Source organism: Kogia breviceps, chromosome 4 (assembly GCF_026419965.1).
Source record: "Kogia breviceps isolate mKogBre1 chromosome 4, mKogBre1 haplotype 1, whole genome shotgun sequence".
NCBI lineage: Eukaryota > Metazoa > Chordata > Mammalia > Artiodactyla > Physeteridae > Kogia > Kogia breviceps.
Window position 1 is genome coordinate 83854227 of NC_081313.1, and position 22514 is coordinate 83876740.

Sequence of the window (22514 nt, forward strand, 5' to 3'; positions counted from 1 at the left end):
ACCCTGGAAGAGCAGGGAGGAACGTATGCACTTCCTGGGCACCTCGCCAGCATCACCCATCATTAGCAGCCACCAGCTGCCCCATGCCCTCGTGGATGTAGACAGACTGGATCTCCTTGGTCTTGAGGCAGAGATCGCAGGCCCCGACAGGAGAGGCCTCAGTGGTCAGCAACCCATAGGCGCTCTTAGTCATGCCCGTGCACTCACGGTGGAACCACTTCTGGCAGGAAGCCTCACACAGAATGGCATCTTGGTCATCGTTCACCTCACTCCGACAGGCACCATATGGATACACCAGGCCTGGGGGAGGCTGGGGCCCTGAGCCCGTACTTGTCTTGCCAGGGGGTGCCAGGCTATTGGCATCTGGGGTGCCCCCACCCTGCCCACTGCTGTTTGGGGGAAAACAGGGCTGATTTCCATTAACAGCAGCAGCCAGGGAGCCTGAGTGGGGCTCCTGGGGAGAAGCAGTGGGAGCAGGTGCCTTTTTTTTTTTTTTTTTTTTTTTTTTTTTTGTGGTACACAGGCCTCTCACTGTTGAGACCTCTCCCGCTGCAGAGCACAGTCTCCGGACGCTCAGGCTCAGCGGCCATGGCCCACAGGCCAGCCGCTCCATGGCATGTGGGACCCTCCCGGACCGGGGCACGAACCTGCGTCCCCTGCATTGGCAGGCGGACTCCCAACCACTGCGCCACCAGGGAAGCCCGCAGGTGCCTTTAAGGGCTTCCCCCCATCCTCACCACCAGGGCCAGGAAAGCCAGGGTCTGGACCAGGGAAGGGGCCTGTGTTGGGTGCAAGCTGGGGAGCCCTGACCAGGTCTCTGGAGAGGAGAAGGGCCAAAAGGTGCCCCTGCTGGGCAAAGCGTTGGGGGAGACAAGGGGGGCCCAGCTCCCCTCTGGGAGGCTGTCCCATGATGGGTGAGATCGTGTGGCCATATCCCCCCACAGGGCCTGGCATCATCTGCCCACCAGGCGGGCTGAAGTTTTGACCCAGAGGCTGGTTGAAGGGTTGGCTGGGAAAGTTCATGTTGCCTGGGGGAGGGTAGCCAGGGCCCTGGAGGGGCATGTTGAAAGCAGGGCCCATCGGGTTGGGAGGGAAAGACGAGGGCTGTCGACGAAGACGCTGGGGGCCTCCTCCACCCCCGGTGCCATAGCCTGGGGGTACCTGGCCTGACATGCACCCCTGTACATGGAAGCCCCCAATGGGGACAGGACTGCCCAGGAATGGAGGGTCTGCGACCCCCACCTTAGGGGCTCCGAAGTCATCCTCAGGAGGGTCGAATGCAACCAGGTGATCCACCATGGGAGTCGGGGGGTGGCGCAAACTCCGTCAGATGTGAGTATGCAGGGCCCTGGTATTTGCCTTCCTTCGTTTCTTTTCTGGGCTCTTCATTTGCAGGCCGGCCTTGCCCTGCTTCCTCCCGGTGCTGGGTGGCGTAGGGCGCGGTGCTGGGCCGCCACCTCCCTCCAGCTTGTCCGGTGGGGGCGGCGCCGAGGCGGCCGTGGAGTGGGGGACCGGGGCCAGCGGCGGCGGGGGACGGACGCGCCCTGGGGTTGTACTCTGGCCCGGAACGTGAGACGGGGGCGGCGCAGGCCCCCGCGCGGCAGCAAGCCGGAGGTGCGGCGAGGCGGGGGCGGCGAGCCCGGGGCGCCAACTGTGCGCTCGCCCAGCCTCGCTGCCTGACCAGCCTCGCGGCCGCAGAAAATTATGTGCATCCCTTCTTAGTCTTATAAATATTGAAGCTTTTTAATTTTTCTCTTTTGGTGAGAAATAGAAGAGACAATAAAGCTGAATGCCCTGTACTTTAGTTCCCATTCCTTAGGATATTTTATTTCTGGAAAAAAAATTGAACTTACTGCCCTCAAATGCATTAATTGCCTGAATACACAGTAAAATCCTTTATTTTTATAGATGTGGTTATATTTAAATTCTGGTATATAGGAAAGAGTAAAAAGAAACAAGGTAGAGTTTTAAATTTTGAGAAGTCTGGAAATAATTTGAGTAAATACATAAGTGGAAAGAGCTGTAGGGAAAGATAAATTCAGCTAACATTTACTGAGCACATATTACAGTGCCTTCTATGTGCTAGGCACTGGGTTAGTCACTTTATGGGTATCTTTCAGTTTCCCAACAATTCTGCAAGGTGTTTATCCCTCATTTACATATAAGGAAACTACAAAAATTAAGTGATTGAGCCTAGGATTAAAACACAGTTTTCCATAATGATGTTTTGGACTCCAAAAGCATTATGTTGCTTCAGCACCTACTATTTTTCAGGTACTGGGCATGTAAAAATGAATAAAGGGAATTTCCTGGTGGTCCAGCGGTTGGGACTCCGTGCTTTCCCTGCCGAGGGCCTGGGTTCAGTCCCTGGTTGGGGAACTAGGATCCCACAGGCTGCAAGGTGTGGCCAAAAAAAAAAAAAAAAAAAAGAATCAAGTCAGTTCCTGCCTTCAAGGAATTCATATGGTGGTCAGTTGGGAGAGAGAGCCATTCAAACAAATATTTTATACTACCATATGATAAATCCCAGTATATAATGATGTTTTACTCTACAGTAAGAGAGGGAATTATTTCTTATTTATTTATTTTATTGAAGTATAGTTGACTTACAATGTTATTGTCTTCTTGTGTACAGCAAAGTGATTCAGTTACATATGTATATTCTTTTTCATATTCTTTTCCATTATAGGTTATTACAAGTTATTGAATATAGTTCTCTGTGCTGTACAGTAGGACCTTGTTGTTTATCTATTTTGTATATAGTAGTTTTTATCTGCGAATTCCAAAATCCTAATTTATCCCTCCCCTCCTTTTCCCCTTTGGTAACCATAAGTTTGTTTTCTATGTCTGTGCATCTATTTCTGTTTTGTAAATAAGTTCATTAGTATCATATTTATATTCCACATATAAGCGATTACCATGTGATATTTGTCATTCTCTCTCAGACTTAACTTCACTTGGTGTGCTAATCTCCAGGCCCATCCATGTTGCTGTAATTGGCATTGTTTCATTCTTTTTTTGTGGCTGATACATTTCATTGTATATATGTACCACATCTTCTTTATTCATTCATCTGTTGATGCACATTTAGGTTGCTTTCATGTCTCGGCTGTTGTAAATATTGCTGCTATGAACATTAGGGTGTGTGTATCTTTTCGAATTAGAATTTTAAGAGATGGAATTATTTCTGATAAAGGGAGCTAAATGTGTAATCACTGAAATGTGAAAAGATATAAAGCTGAAGAAGAGTAGTGTCCTGTGGCTGATTTTGAAGGGCCTGGAATTTTATGTTAAGTAGTTTAGGACATCTGGGTTACTCTTCTTTCAAACAACCCTTATTATTGGTTTCCTAAATGGTTGTTGATGATAGTGGATTTAATTGTTTTATATCTTTGAATATACAATCATCAGACTTTTGTAGGACAGGATACATTTGAACACAAGTATTTTCAATACCCATTAATAAAGCATATTGTTTTTTAATTTTTTTATTAAAAAAAATTAAAAATAAATAATAAATTTAGTTATTTTTTTTTTGGCTGTGTTGGGTCTTCATTGCTGCACATGGGCTTTCTCTTGTTGCGGCGAGTGGGGGCTACTCTTCGTTGCAGTGTGTGGGCTTCTCATTGCAGTGGCTTCTCGTTGTGGAGCACAGGCTCTAGGTGTGCGGGCTTCAGTAGTTGTGGCACTCAGGCTCAGTAGTTGTGGCTCTTGGGGTCTAGAGCGCAGGTTCAGTAGTTGTGGCACACGGGCTTAATTGCTCCATGGCATGTGGGATCTTCCTGGAGCAGGGCTCGAATCCCTGTCCCCTGCATTGGCAGGCGGATTCTTAACCACTGTGCCACCAGGGAAATCCAACAAAGCATATTGTTTTTTTAAAAGGATAGACATACCTGTAAAGTAGATTCCAGTTGTCAATGACTGTCATTGTGAAAGAGTGCATACAAGGGGAGGTATTGGTAGTGTTCACTTGGCAATTTCATATTTTGCAGTATTTATGAAATATGGACAGTGTATTTTAGATAACATACATGGTTTCATTGTCAGAGAGATGATGTGGGTTTTTAGATTCTTTGAAAGTATATTTGTAGGTAAAGAATATTTTTACAACTGGCAATAACTTTAATGTTCTGAAGTATATATTTGCTGTCAGCACATCTGATACAGTGATTGAATTACATAGGAAACCTACAGATTGATATCTTGCAGGCATTGGTGATCTTTGTAAGTGCTATTATTTACTGTGAGAGATAAGTGCATTTTTCAGATGTACCACCAAAAATTTTATTTTTAAACTTCATTTGTAATTTGGAAATTGATAGAAGCTTTAAATATTTGGAGCATCATCCTATATGATATCTGACTTTAGCTTGGTGAAATTGTATTTTCTGTCCCCTCAACTGTTATTCAGTTACAGGATTTCTTGCACTTTGGGTTAGTACTCTTCTGTGCCCTTAATAACAGTAGTTGTATTTTGAAACCAAAATTATTGATTTATAGATACATGTATAGGTTCTGATGTATTTTTCTGACAAAAATATGAATGTATTATAAGTTAGGAATTTAAAAAGCTATAGTACTCAAGTTATACTTCAAGTTGAAAGTATCTTAAAATGTGTAGCTCTCACCCTGGAAAGAAAAATTTATATGGTAATGCAACAGTTCTTCTCATAACACTTTAAAGAGTAGTTCCTCTGCCATATGTACAGTTTGAACCAGTTGTTTCTTTTTTTTTACCACAAAGCAGGTATCCTTATCATTGGCAGCAGCATGAATTCAGAAATAAAGCTTGCCATTAAAGCTTTACACATTTTTCCTAAATGTTTTCTAAACATGAACTATAACTAACAGAAAGAAGGAGATTTTAAGTTAGGAAAGGAACAAGCAGTCTTTGTTTTTATTATGGTTATCAAATTAAATATAATAGAATGGTAACATTTGATCCTTAGGTTTTTTTTAAAGATCTCTAGGTTAAAGGAATTTAATGTTTCCAAGACAACAGGAGCCAATTGAGTTATAAAGTGTATGTGTGTGCATGCATGTGTGTGTGTTGTGTGCGTTTGTGTGTGTGTATGTGTGTGTTAGGTGTGTTTATCTTGCTATTGCAACTTCTTAATGAAGGACAGCCACGTTTATGCTGCTATTTTTAGGATATTGTACTAAGTTAGAAGTCATATCCATGCTTTATATAAACAGGCCCAAACAGATTCTAGGCCCAAACAGATTCTAAGTTGATTTCATCATGTCAGTATCAGAAAATAAGAAGGGTGATACCTAATGATGGCATTACTATTGAATTGCTTTGTGCCTAGGAGGCAGAATCTTAAATTCTTATTAGCTTGTTAATATGTCAGACATAATTGGAAAGTATGGAGTGTTTCTAATTATTATCCTAGTAGCCTCAACTCTGTATACTTCTGTTTTCTCAACAGTGTGAAGAAGTGTGAGCTTCAATTAATATTTGGGATTACGAAATTACAGATTTAAATGTGGAAAGTGTGTAAATGTCATTATTCTAATAAAAATTCAAATTTACAAGATAAAGAAACCATTGAATAGCCTCGAATAAATTGCTCCCAATAAAGCAAATCCTAAAATGACCATAAGAGGGTGCAAAGGCATTGTAGAAATGAACAAACCAGTTCCTAGAACGAGAAGCCACTGTGAAAGAAGTGTATCTTTGTGACCACAAAATATGTAACGTTTCAGAAGACATCCAAAGCTTGGAAAGCATTTCAATGAACATGACATGAGTTTATGTTCATTTGAATATAATCTTTTCTTGATTTCTTCTGAATGAACAAGTTGTCACTATGTTGGTTCTTGAAAAGCTTAGATAGGATCAAATCAGTAACGCAGTGTTAAAAGTGGGATGTAATTACAGTTGCTGCTGTTTAAACTGAATCTAGCGTTTTTTAAGTCATAAATTACCATTTTAGACAAATCTAGATCCTAAGTTTTATACTTTATCTGTAAAGATGGACTTCTGATTGGAGAGCGTTATCTGTAAAGATGGACTTCTGATTAGAGAGAGGAAATTAATTCGTAGAATAAGAGGCTTTGGAAAAATTTGAGAAAGAAAGACAAAAATGCCATTAAATGTCTTCTAAATACAAAACACAAAGTTTCTGTTTGTTAATTTGGGTCTTAGAATTATTCTGTTTTAGATGATGTAATTTCATGAAACATCTGTAGGCAGACTCTAATGAATCATTTGGTCTTTTGCACATTTTTTTCTTTTAATATTTTGTATTTATTTATTTATTTATTTTTATGGCTATGTCGGGTCTTAGTTGTGGCATGTGGGATCTTTGTTGAGCCATGCGGGATCTTTTTGTTGCGGCATTGGAGCTTCTCTCTAGTTGTGGCATGTGAGTTTTCTCTTCTCTGGTTGTTGCGCGCAGGCTCCAGAGAACGTGGGCCCTCTAGTTGAGGCGTGTGAGCTCAGTAGTTGTGGCGTGTGGGTTTAGTTTCCCTGCAGCATGTGTGATCTTAGTTCCCTGAGGGATCGAACCTGTGTCCCCTGCATTCAAAGGCAGATTCTTTACCACTGGACCACCAGGGAAGTCCCTGGTCCTTTGCACATTTTAAGAAATAAACTCAATGAAACAAAACAACTTACCTAAAATTAACTTTAAATATTAATAGATTAATTGAGAGAGAAACAAGGAAGGTGACTCTTGCAGAGCAGTTGTTTTCATAAAGTTTCCTTGCATGGTCTTAGTTGGACATTTAGATGAGATCAGAATTTTTTCAAAATAATCCTTTATTTTGTGACAGCCTTAGAAGAAATTGAGAACTGTATTCCCTATTAGTTGTAAGTGAGAGGAAATAAAAATAAATGATTTGGACATTTAGTTTTAAGGCTCTATCTGAAAGAACTGCTTTAGAAGTAATCTCTTTGGTGATTTCATGTTAGCTTTTCAAAATAAAATCAACTTTTGAAATGAAATCTCAGAGAAGATGTTGAGTCAGTGGAAATATTTTTTGTTGTAGGATGTCATTTACTAACAGATGCCCCAAAGCTCACAGAATTACTCATTTTTTCACCATCAGAAGCTTAGAGCCACAGGAAGCCCCTAAAATTTGCCCTCTTCCGGTCTTTTCAGTGACCATCTTCCACAAGAGCTGAATTAAGGGAAAGTCTAGTAATATGGTTCTTTACATTGCTGTGTATTTAGGAATCAGGTTCTTGGAACTTGCTCATCTAGGTAGGTATCTAGATTATAGCCCTACATAGCAGAAATATCTCTGTTTATACCTCTGAAAATTTTTATTACAGGCAAATTGTTATAAAGAATTCTTGGGGTGATAAAGTAACAATCACTGAATATCATAGATTTATGTATGAATGTTTAGAAATGATCATTGAGATTCTGGGCATAATCCAGCTCATACTCCAACCTTCTAGTTTCTAGTTGATATGGGGAAGGTGGTAATTTAAAAGAAGAAAATTAATACTCTTGCTGAACTCTAAAAACTGCATTTCAATAGTGATTGGGAAGATCTATTAAGATTTATACCAATCTCAAGAATTAACAAAAGATAAATAAACCTCAACTGTATAAATAAAATAAGCCAGTAGGATTATAGACAGGCAATTATACTTTGAATAAAAAAGAAAACAAAGATATGTTAATCCAGATTTCATACCTGAAGGAGAGAGAGTCTGAGCATACTGTGAGGGGCAGTAACTAGTCATTTCAAAAAGACCAAAAGTATAGAGGAAACAAGATTTTAGCTGTAGTGCATTTATTCAACATCCAGTTACTATGTACCAGGCGTTGGTCATCTTGTTGCTATTTTAAGACCTATCAGTTCTTAGTACTTGGAATTCTGAAGAGAACGTATCTTTCCCTTAGATTCTTTGTTTACTCAGAAGATATCAGATATCCTAGTACTTTTAATAAACATTCTAATCATCTTGCAGTAATTTCTGGACACTACAGGCTTGGGTATAACTCAGTTATGAAAGGCTTGGGTATAACTCAGTTATAACTCAGTTATCAACAATTTATTGTTGATACTGGGTGTTCTGTGCTTCATTACGCTAAATTGCTATTCTTCATAGTAGTCAATTAATTTTGTAGCTCAACTGGACAGAATTGGTGCTACTTTGACATTTAGTGTCAGGGTGACAGAGAGTTATGTTTAAAAAAGAGAAATTACCACATTGGAAATAAAGAGTGTTTAAAAGGAATTGTTCAAAGTGAGAGAGTGGTATGGACATATATACACTACCAAACGTAAAATAGATAGCTAGTGGGAAGCAGCCTCATAGCACAGGGAGATCAGCTCAGAGCTTTGTGACCACCTAGAGGGGTGGGATAGGGAGGATGGGAGGGAGGGAGATGCAAGAGGTAGGAGATATGGGAACATATGTATATGTGTAACTGACTCACTTTGTCATAAAGCAGAAACTAACACACCATTGTAAAGCAATTGTACTCCAATAAAGATGTTAAAAATTTAAAAAAGGAATTGTTTTATCAATATATTATTAATATAGCTAATGTTTTTTGTTTTGTTTTTATTCCTCACTCATAATGCACTAGGGACAGCAAAGGTTTTTTAATTCATTCCTCAACGTCAGGTAAGGACTCCATGCCATCCTTTGAAGACAGTTAAATATTTATCTTCTTTAAAGGTCTCAATGGAAGGAAAATCTATATGCTACCTTGATGATGGATCTTAGTGTGTAGAAACATTCATACATTTGTACAAGAAAGAATGAAGAAAATTCCAGTTTGACATAAAATTCATCATTTACAGTGGGTTACTCTGAGAATGAGGGAGTGCACATTTCTTTTCTTATGGAGAAGATGAGTGACCTCTCACAGCCTTAACTTTGCTCTGTGTTCTGAAATCATCTTGATCCTGTGAATGTTGTATGAAAGGAGATCAAGAATAACTGTCAGGCAGTGTGTGTAATTTTGGGAAAATGAGAGGTTGAGGGAAACTCCTGCATATTCTCTTCTTCTTCCACTTTAAAAAAAAAAAAATTCATAGCTTTCATTTTGACTTTCCTCTGGTTACATATGTTTCTCCCAGCTCATTTTCTCACAAGCTCCTGTCAATGAACACAAGCTTAGGTCATGACAAGTCATGACATTTGGGTACAGAACTCTCTGAGACTCTGTGACAGAAAGGAGAAGATTAAAAAAAAAAAAAGCTAACAAAGTGAATGAAGCTGGGTAGGCCTAAAATCTGAAGTGTTTATCTCAATCCTAACTTGGAAGCTGCTGCCCTGGTGTCAGGATGGACAGGTAGTGGGTGAAGAGTTTCTATTTTGAAGAAGAAGCATAGAAAGTATACTCCTGGCCCTGTGTGTAACATTAAGGGCCAGTTCTGTTTGATCTCAGTGATAGTCTATATTCCCCTGGCCACATACCATAGTTTAGAACTTTAAAGAAAACAAGAAGAAGTAACCAAAGCAGAAGTTATATTTTAATAAGATGATAATTTTGGACTGTTCTCTCCAGAGATGGTCTATTCAAAAGTTTTGTGGATGTAATGCTATTTTAATGAAAGTAGCATGAGAAATGCGTCATATTACTACATAATCAAGCTGTGATAATGTTTCCATTGGATATTGCATCATTGTTCTGTGATCTGGTCCAATTCCAGATGAAATTTAAGATGTTGACTACAGACTATAAAGTCCAAAATTACTTGGATCTTGGTTACTTTATTCTCCCCTAATGTGATACATAATAATTTAGACTTCTGGGCATTCTTGCTGAAGGTTTTCAGACTACATTGATGAGAATTGGAGAATAAAACTTGTTTTAGATGTATGAATCCTTGCTTTGGAAATTATCTTCTTTGGTGGAGGAAGGGACAGGGTGAACTTAAAAATACTGTAAACAACATTTATTGATATTGGACTTCCCTTGAGAAAGGAAGTTTTATTTCAAAATCTTAAATATTTAAATTATTTAAAATAACTGATTGCTTTTAAATCCCAAATATTGTTTTGCATGTATAATCTTATAAACATACAAATGTATAAATCTTACATGTACACTTAAGTTAATTTTATGTTATAAAATAATGCAATTCTGGCTTAGTGCTAGAGGTGTGTTATAGATTAAATGTTTGTGTCCCCTCAAAATTCATGTGTTGATGCCCTAGTTCTGAATGATTGTATTTGGAAGTGGGCCCTTTGGGAAATAATTATGTTTAGATGAGGTCATGAGGGTGTGGTCCTCATGATGGCATTAGTGTCCTATAAGAGGAAGGGACACCAGAGCTCTTTCTCTGTCTTTGCTATGTGAGAACTCAGCGAGAAGGCAGCCTTCTACAAGCCAGAAAGAGAGCTCTCACCAGGAATCAAATTTGTCAGCAACTTGATTTTTGACTTCTCAGCCTCCAGAACTTTAAGAAAGAAATGTCTGTTATTTAAGCCACCCAATTTATGGTATTTTGTTATAGCAACCTGAGTTGACTAAGACAGGATGGGAATATCAAAATGATTCTAAGATGTAAAATATTACTCCATTACCTTCTTTATGCAATGTACTGTTGAACCTTCTAGCTATGTATAATAAATCTCTTCCTGCTTTGTACCCATCCTGTTAGCTTCAAAAAGTATCCATCCCTCAAAATCTGTACTTTGGAATTTTGCCCATTTTCCATTACACAGCCCCAAATTTATAAGTCATTTATTGGTAAATCCCCTTCCATTTTCACACATATTCAAATCATCACCAGTTCTCATACCAATTTTTAAATATATATTGATTCTGACCTTTTTTTTTTTTGCGGTGCGCGGGCCTCTCACTGTTGTGGCCTCTCCTGTTGCGGAGCGCAGGCTCAGCAGCCATGGCTCACAGGCCCAGCCGCTCCGCGGCATGTGGGATCCTCCCGGGCCAGTGCACGAACCTGTGTCCTGATCCTCCTGGACCGGTGCACGAACCTGTGTCCCCTGCGTCATCAGGCAGACTCTCAACCACTGCGCCACCAGGGAAGCCCGATTCTGACCTTTTAATTCATATCTACCCTAGTCCAATCTGCCACCGTCTATTGACTTGATAATTGTAGAATTCTCCTAAGTGGATCCCTATTTCCACTCTAGCTCTACTCCGTTTTATTCACAGTGGTCAGCAGCATCTTTTTATTTCTTTTTAATTGATGAGTTTATTTTTTAAAGCACTTTTAGGTTTATTAAAAAATTGAGTGGAAATTACAGAGAGTTCCCATACAGTTTGCTGGCCCCAACAGTTTCCCCTATTATTGACATCCTGCTTTCTTGTGCTATACTTGTTATAATTGATGAGCCATAATTGATACATTATTGTTAACTAAAATCCATAGTTCATATTAGGGTTAACTCTTTGTTTTGTACTTTCATTGGTTTTTACCAATGTACAAAGACATGTATCCACCATTAGTGTATCATACAGAATAGTTTCACTGCCCTAAAAATCCTCTCTACTATGCTGATTTATCCCTCTCTTCCCTTACCCTCTGGCAACCACTGATCTCACATCCTTCCCTATACTAATCTGAGAATGAAAGTCTAATGTTTTAACACAATGCTTTATAATTTATACTATTAATATCAGAATTAATTTGTTTTTATTATAAACTCCTAGAGAGTTAGTGTTTTTTTCTTTTTTTACAAGATGAAACCATTTTGAGGATTTGAAGAAAACTAAGGACTCTCACCTTATATTCACTGCCATCCACCCTGTCACATAAATAAAATTTCACTGGTTTATGGGCACTCTGAAGCTATGCTAAGGACTGCTGCTAAAGAGAACAATTTCTGTGTAGTTGTTTGTACCACATGGAAAAAAGTACTAACTACATTTCTTTCAATATTAACTAAAATTTTGTGCAAAACCTAAAAATTTACACCATCCTCCTCTCTGGGGAAAATGGTTGCAAAAGCCAGAATTCACTTTTAGAACAAATTTGATGAATGTGTTTTTTCTCTAATGTGTTGGGATTTTTCTACTAGAGGTTTGAGATTTTAAGATTGCCCAAACACTCATAGGTTGTAAAAAGTAGTTCTCCTTCTGTGTTTGTGAAAGCCATTTCAATCTGTGCTGTTTCTCATTTATAGTTTTTTTTTTATCTTTTTCAGTCTCACTGTTCTAATTTCTTTAACCTTTTCAGTTTTTCTTATGAATTATTTCTTCTCTGAAAATGAGATTATATTTCTAAAAAGAATAATATTTACTACTTAGATACCTGAATTCATGGAAATAATAGGACTGCGGACCTAAGAAAACCCTTCTGTGATAATGCTAATTTCTTCTCTTGCTTGCCTTTCTCTTCACCATGACCCCAACTAGCTCCACAGCAGATTGGTGAGAGGTCTACAGTTTCACTGCCCCTCCCATAGCTATGGTCCACTTTCTGGAATTTGCAGAGGAGGCCTGAGGGCTCCATGGACTTATGGATTTTGGCATAGCCTCCTAGTTCTGTGTGTTGCTGATGAGTCAGTCCCCCCAAACAGGCTTAATAGAAGGAAGCCCAGGGAGCTCAGGTTCCTTGTTGGTAAGACAATTACTCTTCGATGCACCTCATCATTTCAACTACCCAAGACAGTAATCTCCCCAAAATGCTATATTTAGAACTGCTTACCCTTCTGGAGAAAAGCATCAGGACAAGTTACATTATACTTTACACTCCTGTTTATCAAAGTCACCTTCAGAAACCCCAGAATCTCAGTTCATAGCTTATCATTGGGCTTGTGCTCCATAGCCTGAAAAATCCCCTAATTTGACCACATCATTTGCTTCCACCCCATATTCTACACTCTTTCATTGTGCCCTTACAGTTTACCATCAAAATCTAAAATCCTTGGTATCTTTAACTCTCTCCTCATCATTACCTTCACTTCACTCCTTTTCTTTAACTGAATCCTGGTCATCTATGAAGATATTGATTCTCTTCTAGTTCTCTCTACTGGTGGCTATTTTTATATCTCATATTCCACATGTAATGGAGCTTGGGGATGAGATAGGTGTCCTCATTCTGTTTCATTGTCCCTTCTAGACCACTCTATCTCCTTCTTCCCTCCAAAATACTAGACCCTCTGAAATACATCCCTTCTTGGTAATGTACAAACCTCCCCCCTCATTCACTGAAGATATGAGCATCCAGGTAATTTTCTTCATTCTTGGTGACTTCAGCATCCATGTGGCTGATCACACTCAACACCTCTGAGCTCCTTGACCTCACTTTCCCTGACCACACTATAATCCATGTCCTATTCTAGTCTTTGTCATTACCAATGACTTCATGTGTTCCACTCTTTGAACAGCTGTATCAGTTTTCTTTTGCTGCCATAATGATCTTAGTGGTTTAAACAACACATTTGTTTTATCTTATAACTCTGGAGATAAGAGGTCTAAAGTGGGTCTTATAGGCTAAAACCAAGGTATCAGCAGAACAGTATTCCTTATGGAGGCTCTAGGGGAGAATATGTTTTCTCATCTCTTTCAGCTTATAGAGGCCACCTACTTTCCTTCCTTCCTCTTCAGAGCCAGAAACAGCATCTTCATATCTCTTTCTGACTTTGACCGTCTGTTTCTATCATCACGTCTCCTTTCTCTGTCTCTGATTCTTCTGCCTTCCCCTTATAAGGGCCTTTGTGATCCCCACTTTAAGATCTTTAACTTAATCGCATCTACAAAGTCCCTTTTGCCATATGAGATAACATAGTCACAGGTTCAGGGGATTAGGATGTGGACATCTTTAATGGGCCATTGTTCTCTACTGAGTCAACTATCTTATATTTCTAAGTCACTTACTGATTCCCTGTCTCAAACATTATTTGATTACATGTGGATCTAATCCATTTACTGTACTACTTATTCATTGCCTATAACTGTCTTAATAGACTCAGTTTTCTCCTTATCCAATTTATATTCTATGATCCTTTTTTTTTTTTTTTTAACAATTAATCCCTTCCAGACACTCTCAACACTTCTCCTCCCATCCTCCTTCCCCACCCCTGCTCTCTGTAGTATTCATCAGGCTCTGTCCCTGGTTAAACCCAGCCAACTCTCTGCCTACCTACTTTGCACCTGTACCTGAGCAGCAGAATGTGACTGGAGAAAAACGAATGTTCAGGAAGATCTTTCTCATTCCTATCCTTCTGTTTCCTTTCATGTAGAGGGGCTTTAATAACATACCTGTCCTATCTCTATCCTCTCATTCACTCTGAGCTAAAGGAGATGTGACTTTATTTACTTGGGTGATTGAAAAGGAAAATTAGGAGCATATACCTTGTCCTCTGGCTGTGCCTGCAGGAAATATGATGAGTTCCCTCTGCTCTGTGCTATGCTGCCGTGAGAGGGCTCTGATGCTGTGGGAGATCCTGCAGTTGCCCAACACTGACTATAACTGGGCTGGCAGGTCTACCTAACTGTAGATTTTAATATTAGGTAGTCCTCTTTCCCACAGATATCAGACACATTTTCCAAATTCAGTGTTATCAACAAGAAAAGGGTGACATTTGGTTTCTTATTTGACTTTTCCTTATCTTTTTCTCAAGTGAAATAGAACTTGAGCGTATTATTTACTGAGTGCCCCCAAACTCTGACCATCATACCAAAAGTAGCCCCCTTTCACTCTGTTTCTTTGCCCTGCTTTGTTTTCTTCATAATCATTACCAAAACCTGGTATAATGTATTTATTTATTTGCTCTCTGTTTCGTCTTCTAAATGAGGGTAAGCCATTTGTTTAAGCTATGTTCCCAGTGCTGGGAACAGCAGTGCTTGGCTCACAATGTATTTTTATTGAATGATTATTAAATGAAAGGATGTAGAACATTTAAAGTATCGTATGAAGATTCAGTTTAGACACTTGTAATTTTATTTTGCTTTATTACAAATATGCCAACTCTCAGTTATCCAGGGTAGACTTAATTGACTTGGAGATTAAACATGGTAAAAAGTAATAATAGTTCATATGTTAAAAAATTAAAATAATTAAAAATTCTGGCATATAGCAAAAAAACTTATGTTTGTCAGAAAGAGTCTATTTTCAATGGAAGCATGTAATAACTTACATTGATCATATACATCAAACAAGTATCAAATTGTATCTACTTGGGAACATTTTTCCTTCTTGTCAATCAGAAGTGTACAATAGAAATTTTGAATCCAAGCAAAAAAGCAGAATGGTTAAAGAAATCATAAAATAGAGAAAAGGGTAACATTTCTTCTTTACAGCATGTTACTGGGGAACAAACAAATTTTTGTTTGAAGAAAATTTTCATTTGCATTCTGAGTTCAAGTGGATCGAAAAAGTTAAAGCATGATAAGATATCCTCTTTTTTTTAAAAAATATCTTTACTGGAGTATAACTGCTTTACAATGGTGTGTTAGTTTCTGCTTTACAACAAAGTGAATCAGTTATACATATACATATGTTCCCATATCTCTTCCCTCTTGCGTCACCCTCCCTCCCACCCTCCCTATCCCACCACTCTAGGTGGTCACAAAGCACAGAGGTGATCTCCCTGTGCTATGCGGCAGCTTCCCACTAGCTATCTTATTTACATTTGGTAGTGTATATATGTCCATGCCACTCTCTCACTTCGTCACAGCTTACCCTTCCCCCTTCCCATATCCTCAAGTCCATGCTCTAATAGGTCTGTGTTTTATTCCCATCCTACCAGTAATCTCTTCATGACATTTTTTTCCTTAGATTCCATATATATGTGTTAGCATATGGTATTCGTTTTTCTCCTTCTGACTTACTTCACTCTGTATGACAGACTCCAGGTCTATCCACCTCATTACAAATAACTCAGTTTCATTTCTTTTTATGGCTGAGTAATATTCCATTGTATATATGTGCCACAGCTTCTTTATCCATTCATCTGTCGATGGACACTTAGGTTGCTTCCATGTCCTGGCTGTTGTAAATAGAGCTGCAATGAACATTTTGGTACGTGACTCTTTTTGAATTATGGTTTTCTCAGGGTATATGCCCAGTAGTGGGATTGCGGGGTTGTATGGTAGTTCTATTTGTAGTTTTTTAAGGAACCTCAATACTGTTCTCCATAGTGGCTGTATCAATTTACATTCCCACCAGCAGTGCAAGAGTGTTCCCTTTTCTCCACACCCTCTCCAGCATTTATTGTTTTTAGAGTTTTTGATGATGGCCATTCTGACTGGTGTGAGATGATATCTCATTGTAGTTTTGATTTGCATTTCTCTAATGATTAATGATGTTTAGCATTCTTTCATGTGTTTGTTGGCAATCTGTAAATCTTTGGAGAAATGTCTATTTAGTTCTTCTGCCCATTTTTGGATTGGGTTGTTTGTTTTTTTGTTATTGAGCTGCATGAGTTGCTTATAAATTTCGGATATTAATCCTTTGTCAGTTGCTTCATTTGCAAATATTTTCTCCCATTCTGAGGGTTGTCTTTTGGTCTTGTTTATGGTATCCTTTGCTGTGCAAAAGCTTTTAAGTTTCATTAGGTCCCATTTGTTTATTTTTGTTTTTATTTCCATGTCTCTAGGAGATGGGTCAAAAAGGATCTTGCTGTGATTTATGTCGTAGAGTGTTCTGCCTATGTTTTCCTCTAAGAGTTTGATAGTGTCTGACCTTACATTTAGGTCTTTAACCCATTTTGAGTTTATTTTTGTGTGTGGTGTTAGGGAGTGTTCTAATTTCATACTTTTACAGGTAGCTGTCCAGTTTTCCCAGCACCACTTATTGAAGAGGCTGTCTTTTCTCCACTGTATATCCTTCCCTCCTTTATCAAAGATAAGGTGACCATATGCGTGTGGGTTTATCTCTGGGCTTTCTGCCCTGTTCCATTGATCTATATTTCTGTTTTTGTGCCAGTACCATACTGTCTTGATTACTGTAGCTTTGTAGTATAGTCTGAAGTCAGGGAGCCTGATTCCTCCAGCTCCATTTTTTGTTCTCAAGATTGCTTTGGCTGTTCGGGATCTTTTGTGTTTCCATACAAATTGTGAAATTTTTTGTTCTAGTTCTGTAAAAAATGCCAGTGGTAATTTGATAGGGATTGCATTGAATCTGTAGATTGCTTTGGGTAGTAGAGTCATTTTCACAATGTTGATTCTTCCAATCTAAGAACATGGTATATTTCTCCACCTATTTGTATCATTTTAAATTTCTTTCATCAGTGTCTTATAGTTTTCTGCATACAAGTCTTTTGTCTCCTTAGGTAGGTTTATTCCTAGATATTTTATTCTTTTTTTGCAATGGTAAATGGGAGTGTTTTCTTAATTTCACTCTCAGATTTTTCATCATTAGTGTATAAGAATGCCAGAGATTTCTGTGCATTAATTTTGTATCCTGTTAGTTTACCAAATTCATTGCTTAGCTCTAGTAGTTTTCTGGTAGCATCCTTAGGATTCTCTGTGTATAGTATCATGTCATCTGCAAACACTGACAGTTTTACTTCTTCTTTTCCTATAAGATATCCTCTTTTGAAAGCCAGGATGAAACTTGGGTCCATGAGCAATGGTTAGAGAAATGCTGCTAAATAAGAAAAAAAGTTTATTTGAAGCTGTGTAACAGATATCTCTATCCCTCTTTCCTGATAATAGACTCAGGTTTTCCTTTGAAGAGTTTTCCCTCTCCTACTTGCAGTCCACGTGATTCAGATGGGCCTGATTGCTCTTCTAGCTTCAGAGGGTGTCACAAGCATCAAGCTTGAATGATTGGTATATTCCATATCCCTGGCTACAGTCACTGGTTCAGGGATGAGCTCATAACCCAAGCTGTCTTGGTCAATATTAATGCTAGGACTTCAGTTGGAACTCTTGGAACAAAGTATGCATTTTAGCTGGGGTTGATCGGCTTGGTAGAGTATAAAACTGTGGCTGCCAGTGGCTTTCTTGCTAGAGGCAAGTTAACTCAATGAAAATCAATTCTACAAAAACTAATTTTCTGAAATTAAATTTCCCAAATGAAAATTCACTGTATGACAAATCTACCAATTTATCAAAATCTTATATCTTTTAACTACTTACACAGATTACTACGATTTATACTTGGGAATGCTTTTAAAAGCTTTTGAAGATTCTTCATTTTTACTTTTCTTTATATGAACATTTTAAATGTTATAGTTGGTAAATTCTGAGGATCATAGGGTGATTCGTTTTTTGTAAAAAATATATATATATATTCATATTTAGAAAACAATATTTTATCATCAAAACCCAATAGCATTTCATGTGAATTTTTTCAATTTCTGTTTACTTAACATTTTTTTTTTGTTTTTTTGGTTGTACGCGGGCCTCTCACTGTTGTGGCCTCTCCCGTTGCAGAGCACAGGCTCTGGACGCACAGGCTCAGTGGCCATGACTCACGGGCCCAGCCGCTCTGCAGAATGTGGGATCTTCCCGGACCGGGGCACGAACCCGTGTCCCCTGCATCGGCAGGCGGATTCTCAACCACTGCGCCACCAGGGAAGCCCTTAACATGTTTTTAATGTTGTTTTTTGTATCAACACTTTAGCACTGTTAAGATTTTTTTTGCCAATTTTCCATGTGGCATTTAAACCTTAGCTTATTTCTAAAAAATGGTAGTAAGGGCTTCCCTGGTGGCGCAGTGGTTGAGAATCCGCCTGCCGATGCGGGGGACGCGGGTTCGTGCCCCGGTCCGGGAAGATCCCACATGCCTCGGAGCAGCTAGGCCCGTGAGCCATGGCCGCTGGGCCTGCGCGTTCGGAGCCTGTGCTCCGCGACGGGAGAGGCCACAACAGTGAGAGGCCCGCGTACCGCAAAAAAAATAAATAAATAAATAAATAAATAAAAATTAAAAAAAAAAATGGTAGTAAAATAATATTTGGTGTGATTTACCTCTTGCTTTCTAGTTAATTTTATACTTTTTTTTTTTTTTGCGGTATGCGGGCCCTCTCACTGTTTTGACCTCTCCTGTTGAGGAGTACAGGCTCTGGACATGCAGGCTCAGCGGCCACGGCTCACTGCACCACCAGGGAAGCCCCAGTTTTATACTTTAATTGTATCATTTTTAGGATATTTAGCCAATTTCTATTTTTTAAAAAATCTTATTGAAATATAGTTGATTTCACAATGTTACGTTAGTTTCAGCTGTACAGCACAGTGACTCAGTTATACATATATATATTCTTTTTTTACATTCTCTTCCATTATAGGTTATTACAAGATACTGAGTACAGTTCCCTGTGCTATACAGTAGGTCCTTGTCAGTTATCCATTTTATATATAGTAGTGTGTATATTTTAATCACAAGCTCCTAGTTTATCCCTACCCGCCTTCCCCTTTGGTAACCATAAGTTTGTTTTCTATGTTTGTGAGTCCATTTCTGTTTTGTAAATAAGTTCATTAGTATTGTATTATATATTTTAGATTCCTTGTGTAAGTTTTGTCTGGCTTACTTCACTTAGTATGATAATCTCTAGGTCCATCCATGTTGCTGTAAATGGCATTATTTCATTCTTTTTTTATGGCTGAGTAATATTTCAGTGTGTGTGTGTGTGTGTGTGTGTGTGTGTGTGTATCACATCTCCTTTATCCATTCACCTGTCAATGGACATTTAGGTTGCTTCCATGTCTTATCTATTGTAAGTGGTGCTGCTATGAACATTGGTTCAAATTATGGTTTTCTCCAGATATATGCCAAGGAGTGGGATTGCAGGGTAGCTGTATTTTTAGTTTTTTAAGGAACCTCCATACTGTTCTCCATAGTGGCTATACCAATTTACATTCCCACCAACAGTGTAGGAGGGTTCCTTTTTCTCCACACCCTCTCCAGCATTTATTATTTATAGACTGTTTGATGATGGCCATTATGACCGGTGTGAGGTGATACCTCACTGTAGTTTTGATTTGCATTTTTCTAATAATTAGCGATGTTGAGTATCTTTTCACATGCCTTTTTGGCCATCTGTATATGTCTTCTTTGGAGAAATGTCTAGACCTTCTGCCCATTTTTTGATTAGGTTGGGTTTTTTTTGATATCCAATTTCTATGCTGATTCTTCAAATTTTTCTATTTTTGTCTCATTTATGACAAATATGACATAGTAATCATATAGTATATTACAGTAATAATAGTACTTGCCTCTGTTCATCCTAATTTAGCTATAATTGCTTTGAATAATTTTATTTTTCTAAGTCAAATCTCTTAGCAAATTATTTCCAAGTTCATATATCTAATAGTGTGTTGTGAGAAACCAGAGTAACTTTTCATTTCCTTTGGATGATTTTTTATGTCACATTCTCTCTACTTTTTAGGCATTTTCAACTTTCTTGTACCAACTCCTTAGATGACAAATAGCTTACTTCTTACAATTTTTTTACACAATTGTCATTAGATAAGTTTATCCTTATAGAACTGATTTGGGAAAAAAAATTTTGGTGAAATGACATAAAATTCTCATTATACCACAGAGGAGTAACTTGTTAAAAAGGATTTTAATGCAGAGCTGAGAGATAGAGACATATTGCTGGCATCATTTGAACACCTGGATTCTACTGTGCTTAAAGATAGGTTGGAGGTTGGGTTTCCAGGGATGCAAACTGTGAACTAGAGATTAACATATAAGAAGTAAAGTGTATTGGGATCAACACCTGGGGTAGAACAGTGAAGGAAGCTGACTGGGTGGAGGGAGAAACTGGGCTGTGATTCAGTCTCAACAAGGACTTCAGACAATCCAACCCTTTCTGGTGACTGGAATGCTTGTCCTGGCTCAGCTGTTTTCCTAGCATCAAGGTACCAAGGAAACTGTATTGTACTTAGAAGGTTGTTTGGGAAACAAGCTATGAGAACATGGGGAAGGAGAGAATTTATTCAGCCCACGATAAAGCCATAGGAATATCTTGTACAGTGGAGGACATCTCTCTGGTAGCTGTTCATGTCTCTTAAATGTAGTTCTCTTTCCGTGGAGTGTGCTGGACACATTATAGAGCCAGTTTTACCTCTGAAACCTCCACATTTCCAGTTATATTATTTATCATAACTTTTTCAAAATAAAATTTAATTTCTCCCATTTTCTAGTTTTTCTTGGAAGGTCCTCATCAGAACCCCCCTTGACTTACAGTTTCCATGTAGCTCTTACTGCTTTTGACTATTACATGTAAACATATATTACCTCATAAAGACAAATGAGTATATAAACATTTTCATTGCACAGGAATTAACTATTTGGGGGTGATGTGTCTTCAGATAGGCTTGTACTTCTATCCCATATAAAGTGGGACCTGTTTTCACTTGCCTTGAAGCCCAAGTCTGCATGGTATTAGATATCAAGACTTTCATCTGTCTCTGCAAGTTTTGAAGAATATAGGTTTTATAATAAGTTTCTGAAGGAGATACGGAGAAATTTTACATAGTGTATTACTGAGAAAACTTCCAAAAGTTCTCTGAATACATCTCTCCACCTAAACTTTCTCAGACACTTAACTTATTTATTAAGTAGTCATTCAGTTCCAGACACAGTGCTAGGTGCTAGGAAACAGTATTAAACAAAACAGAAAAATTTATTGAGTATTTGGAGTTTATTAGAATTGAGGGAGATAACAGACAGTACACAAGTAAACAAGATAAATAAGATGATTGAAAATAGTGCTAAGTGCTATGCAGAAAACATAATAGGGTAATGAATAGAGAGTGGAAAGAAGGAACCACTTCAGATAGTGTGATCAGAAAAGGCCTCCATGGGTGGCATTTGAGCTAAAAACTGAATGGTGAGAGAGTTGGCTATGTAAAGGTCATGGGAAAGAGAATTCCAGGCTAAATAAATAAATAAATAAATAAATAAATAAAGGTGGAGGGTAGGTAGGAGCCTAATCATATATAGCCTTATAGTAATAATCCGACACTTTGAATTTTATTCCGATTCCAATAGTATTCTGATGGAGAGTTTTAAGTAAGAGAACAATATAATCTGATTCATGATTTAAAATAGTCACTTTGGGTTTTTGGGACATAAGACTCAAGGAGCAAGAAAAGAGGCAGGGAGACAGGTTAACTATTGCAGTAATCCAGGAGAAAGATCATGGTGGCTTGAATTAATGGGCTATTGGAGATGGTGAGAAGTAACATAAATAAGGTATATTTTGAAAATGCAACTGCAGGACTTGCTGATAGTTGAAATAATGCTAGGGAAGGTTGTAGTGAGGAAAAGAGAGGAATCAAGGATGATAAATTTCCTTTTTTAAGCAGTCTCCTTATAAGGTGGTAGTTTTCATTTGCTTCTTCCATGTCTGCCTCCTGTCATGTTTAGTAATGAAACCCTCTTCAGGTGCTTTCTTCACAGACACTCTCTGGAAAGAAAAGTCCATCTTTTGCTCTGACTGCCTCGTTTATGAGAAGCAGACCTATATGTTTCCATTTTGGAAACAATGTTATATTTACCTGCCTTTGTTCTTGCTGTTACCCCTGTGTGATTGAATGTGTCTACCCAAAATTTGTATGTTAAATCCTAACACCCAATATGATAGTATTTGGAGATGAGACCTTTGAGATGTGATTAGGTCATGAAGGCTGCACCCTCATGAACAGGATAGGCGCCGTTATAAAAGA

At 38.5% G+C, this 22514-nt stretch overlaps 1 long non-coding RNA gene and 1 pseudogene across 1 annotated transcript in view; one reads left to right on the forward strand and one right to left on the reverse strand.

Moving 5' to 3' along the window:
- Positions 1 to 22514, forward strand: part of LOC136794035 (uncharacterized) — a 596196-nt gene that overhangs the window by 19596 nt on the left and 554086 nt on the right. The gene's annotated exons all lie outside the window — the stretch shown is intronic.
- Positions 53 to 3928, reverse strand: LOC131755703 (pygopus homolog 2 pseudogene; annotated as a pseudogene).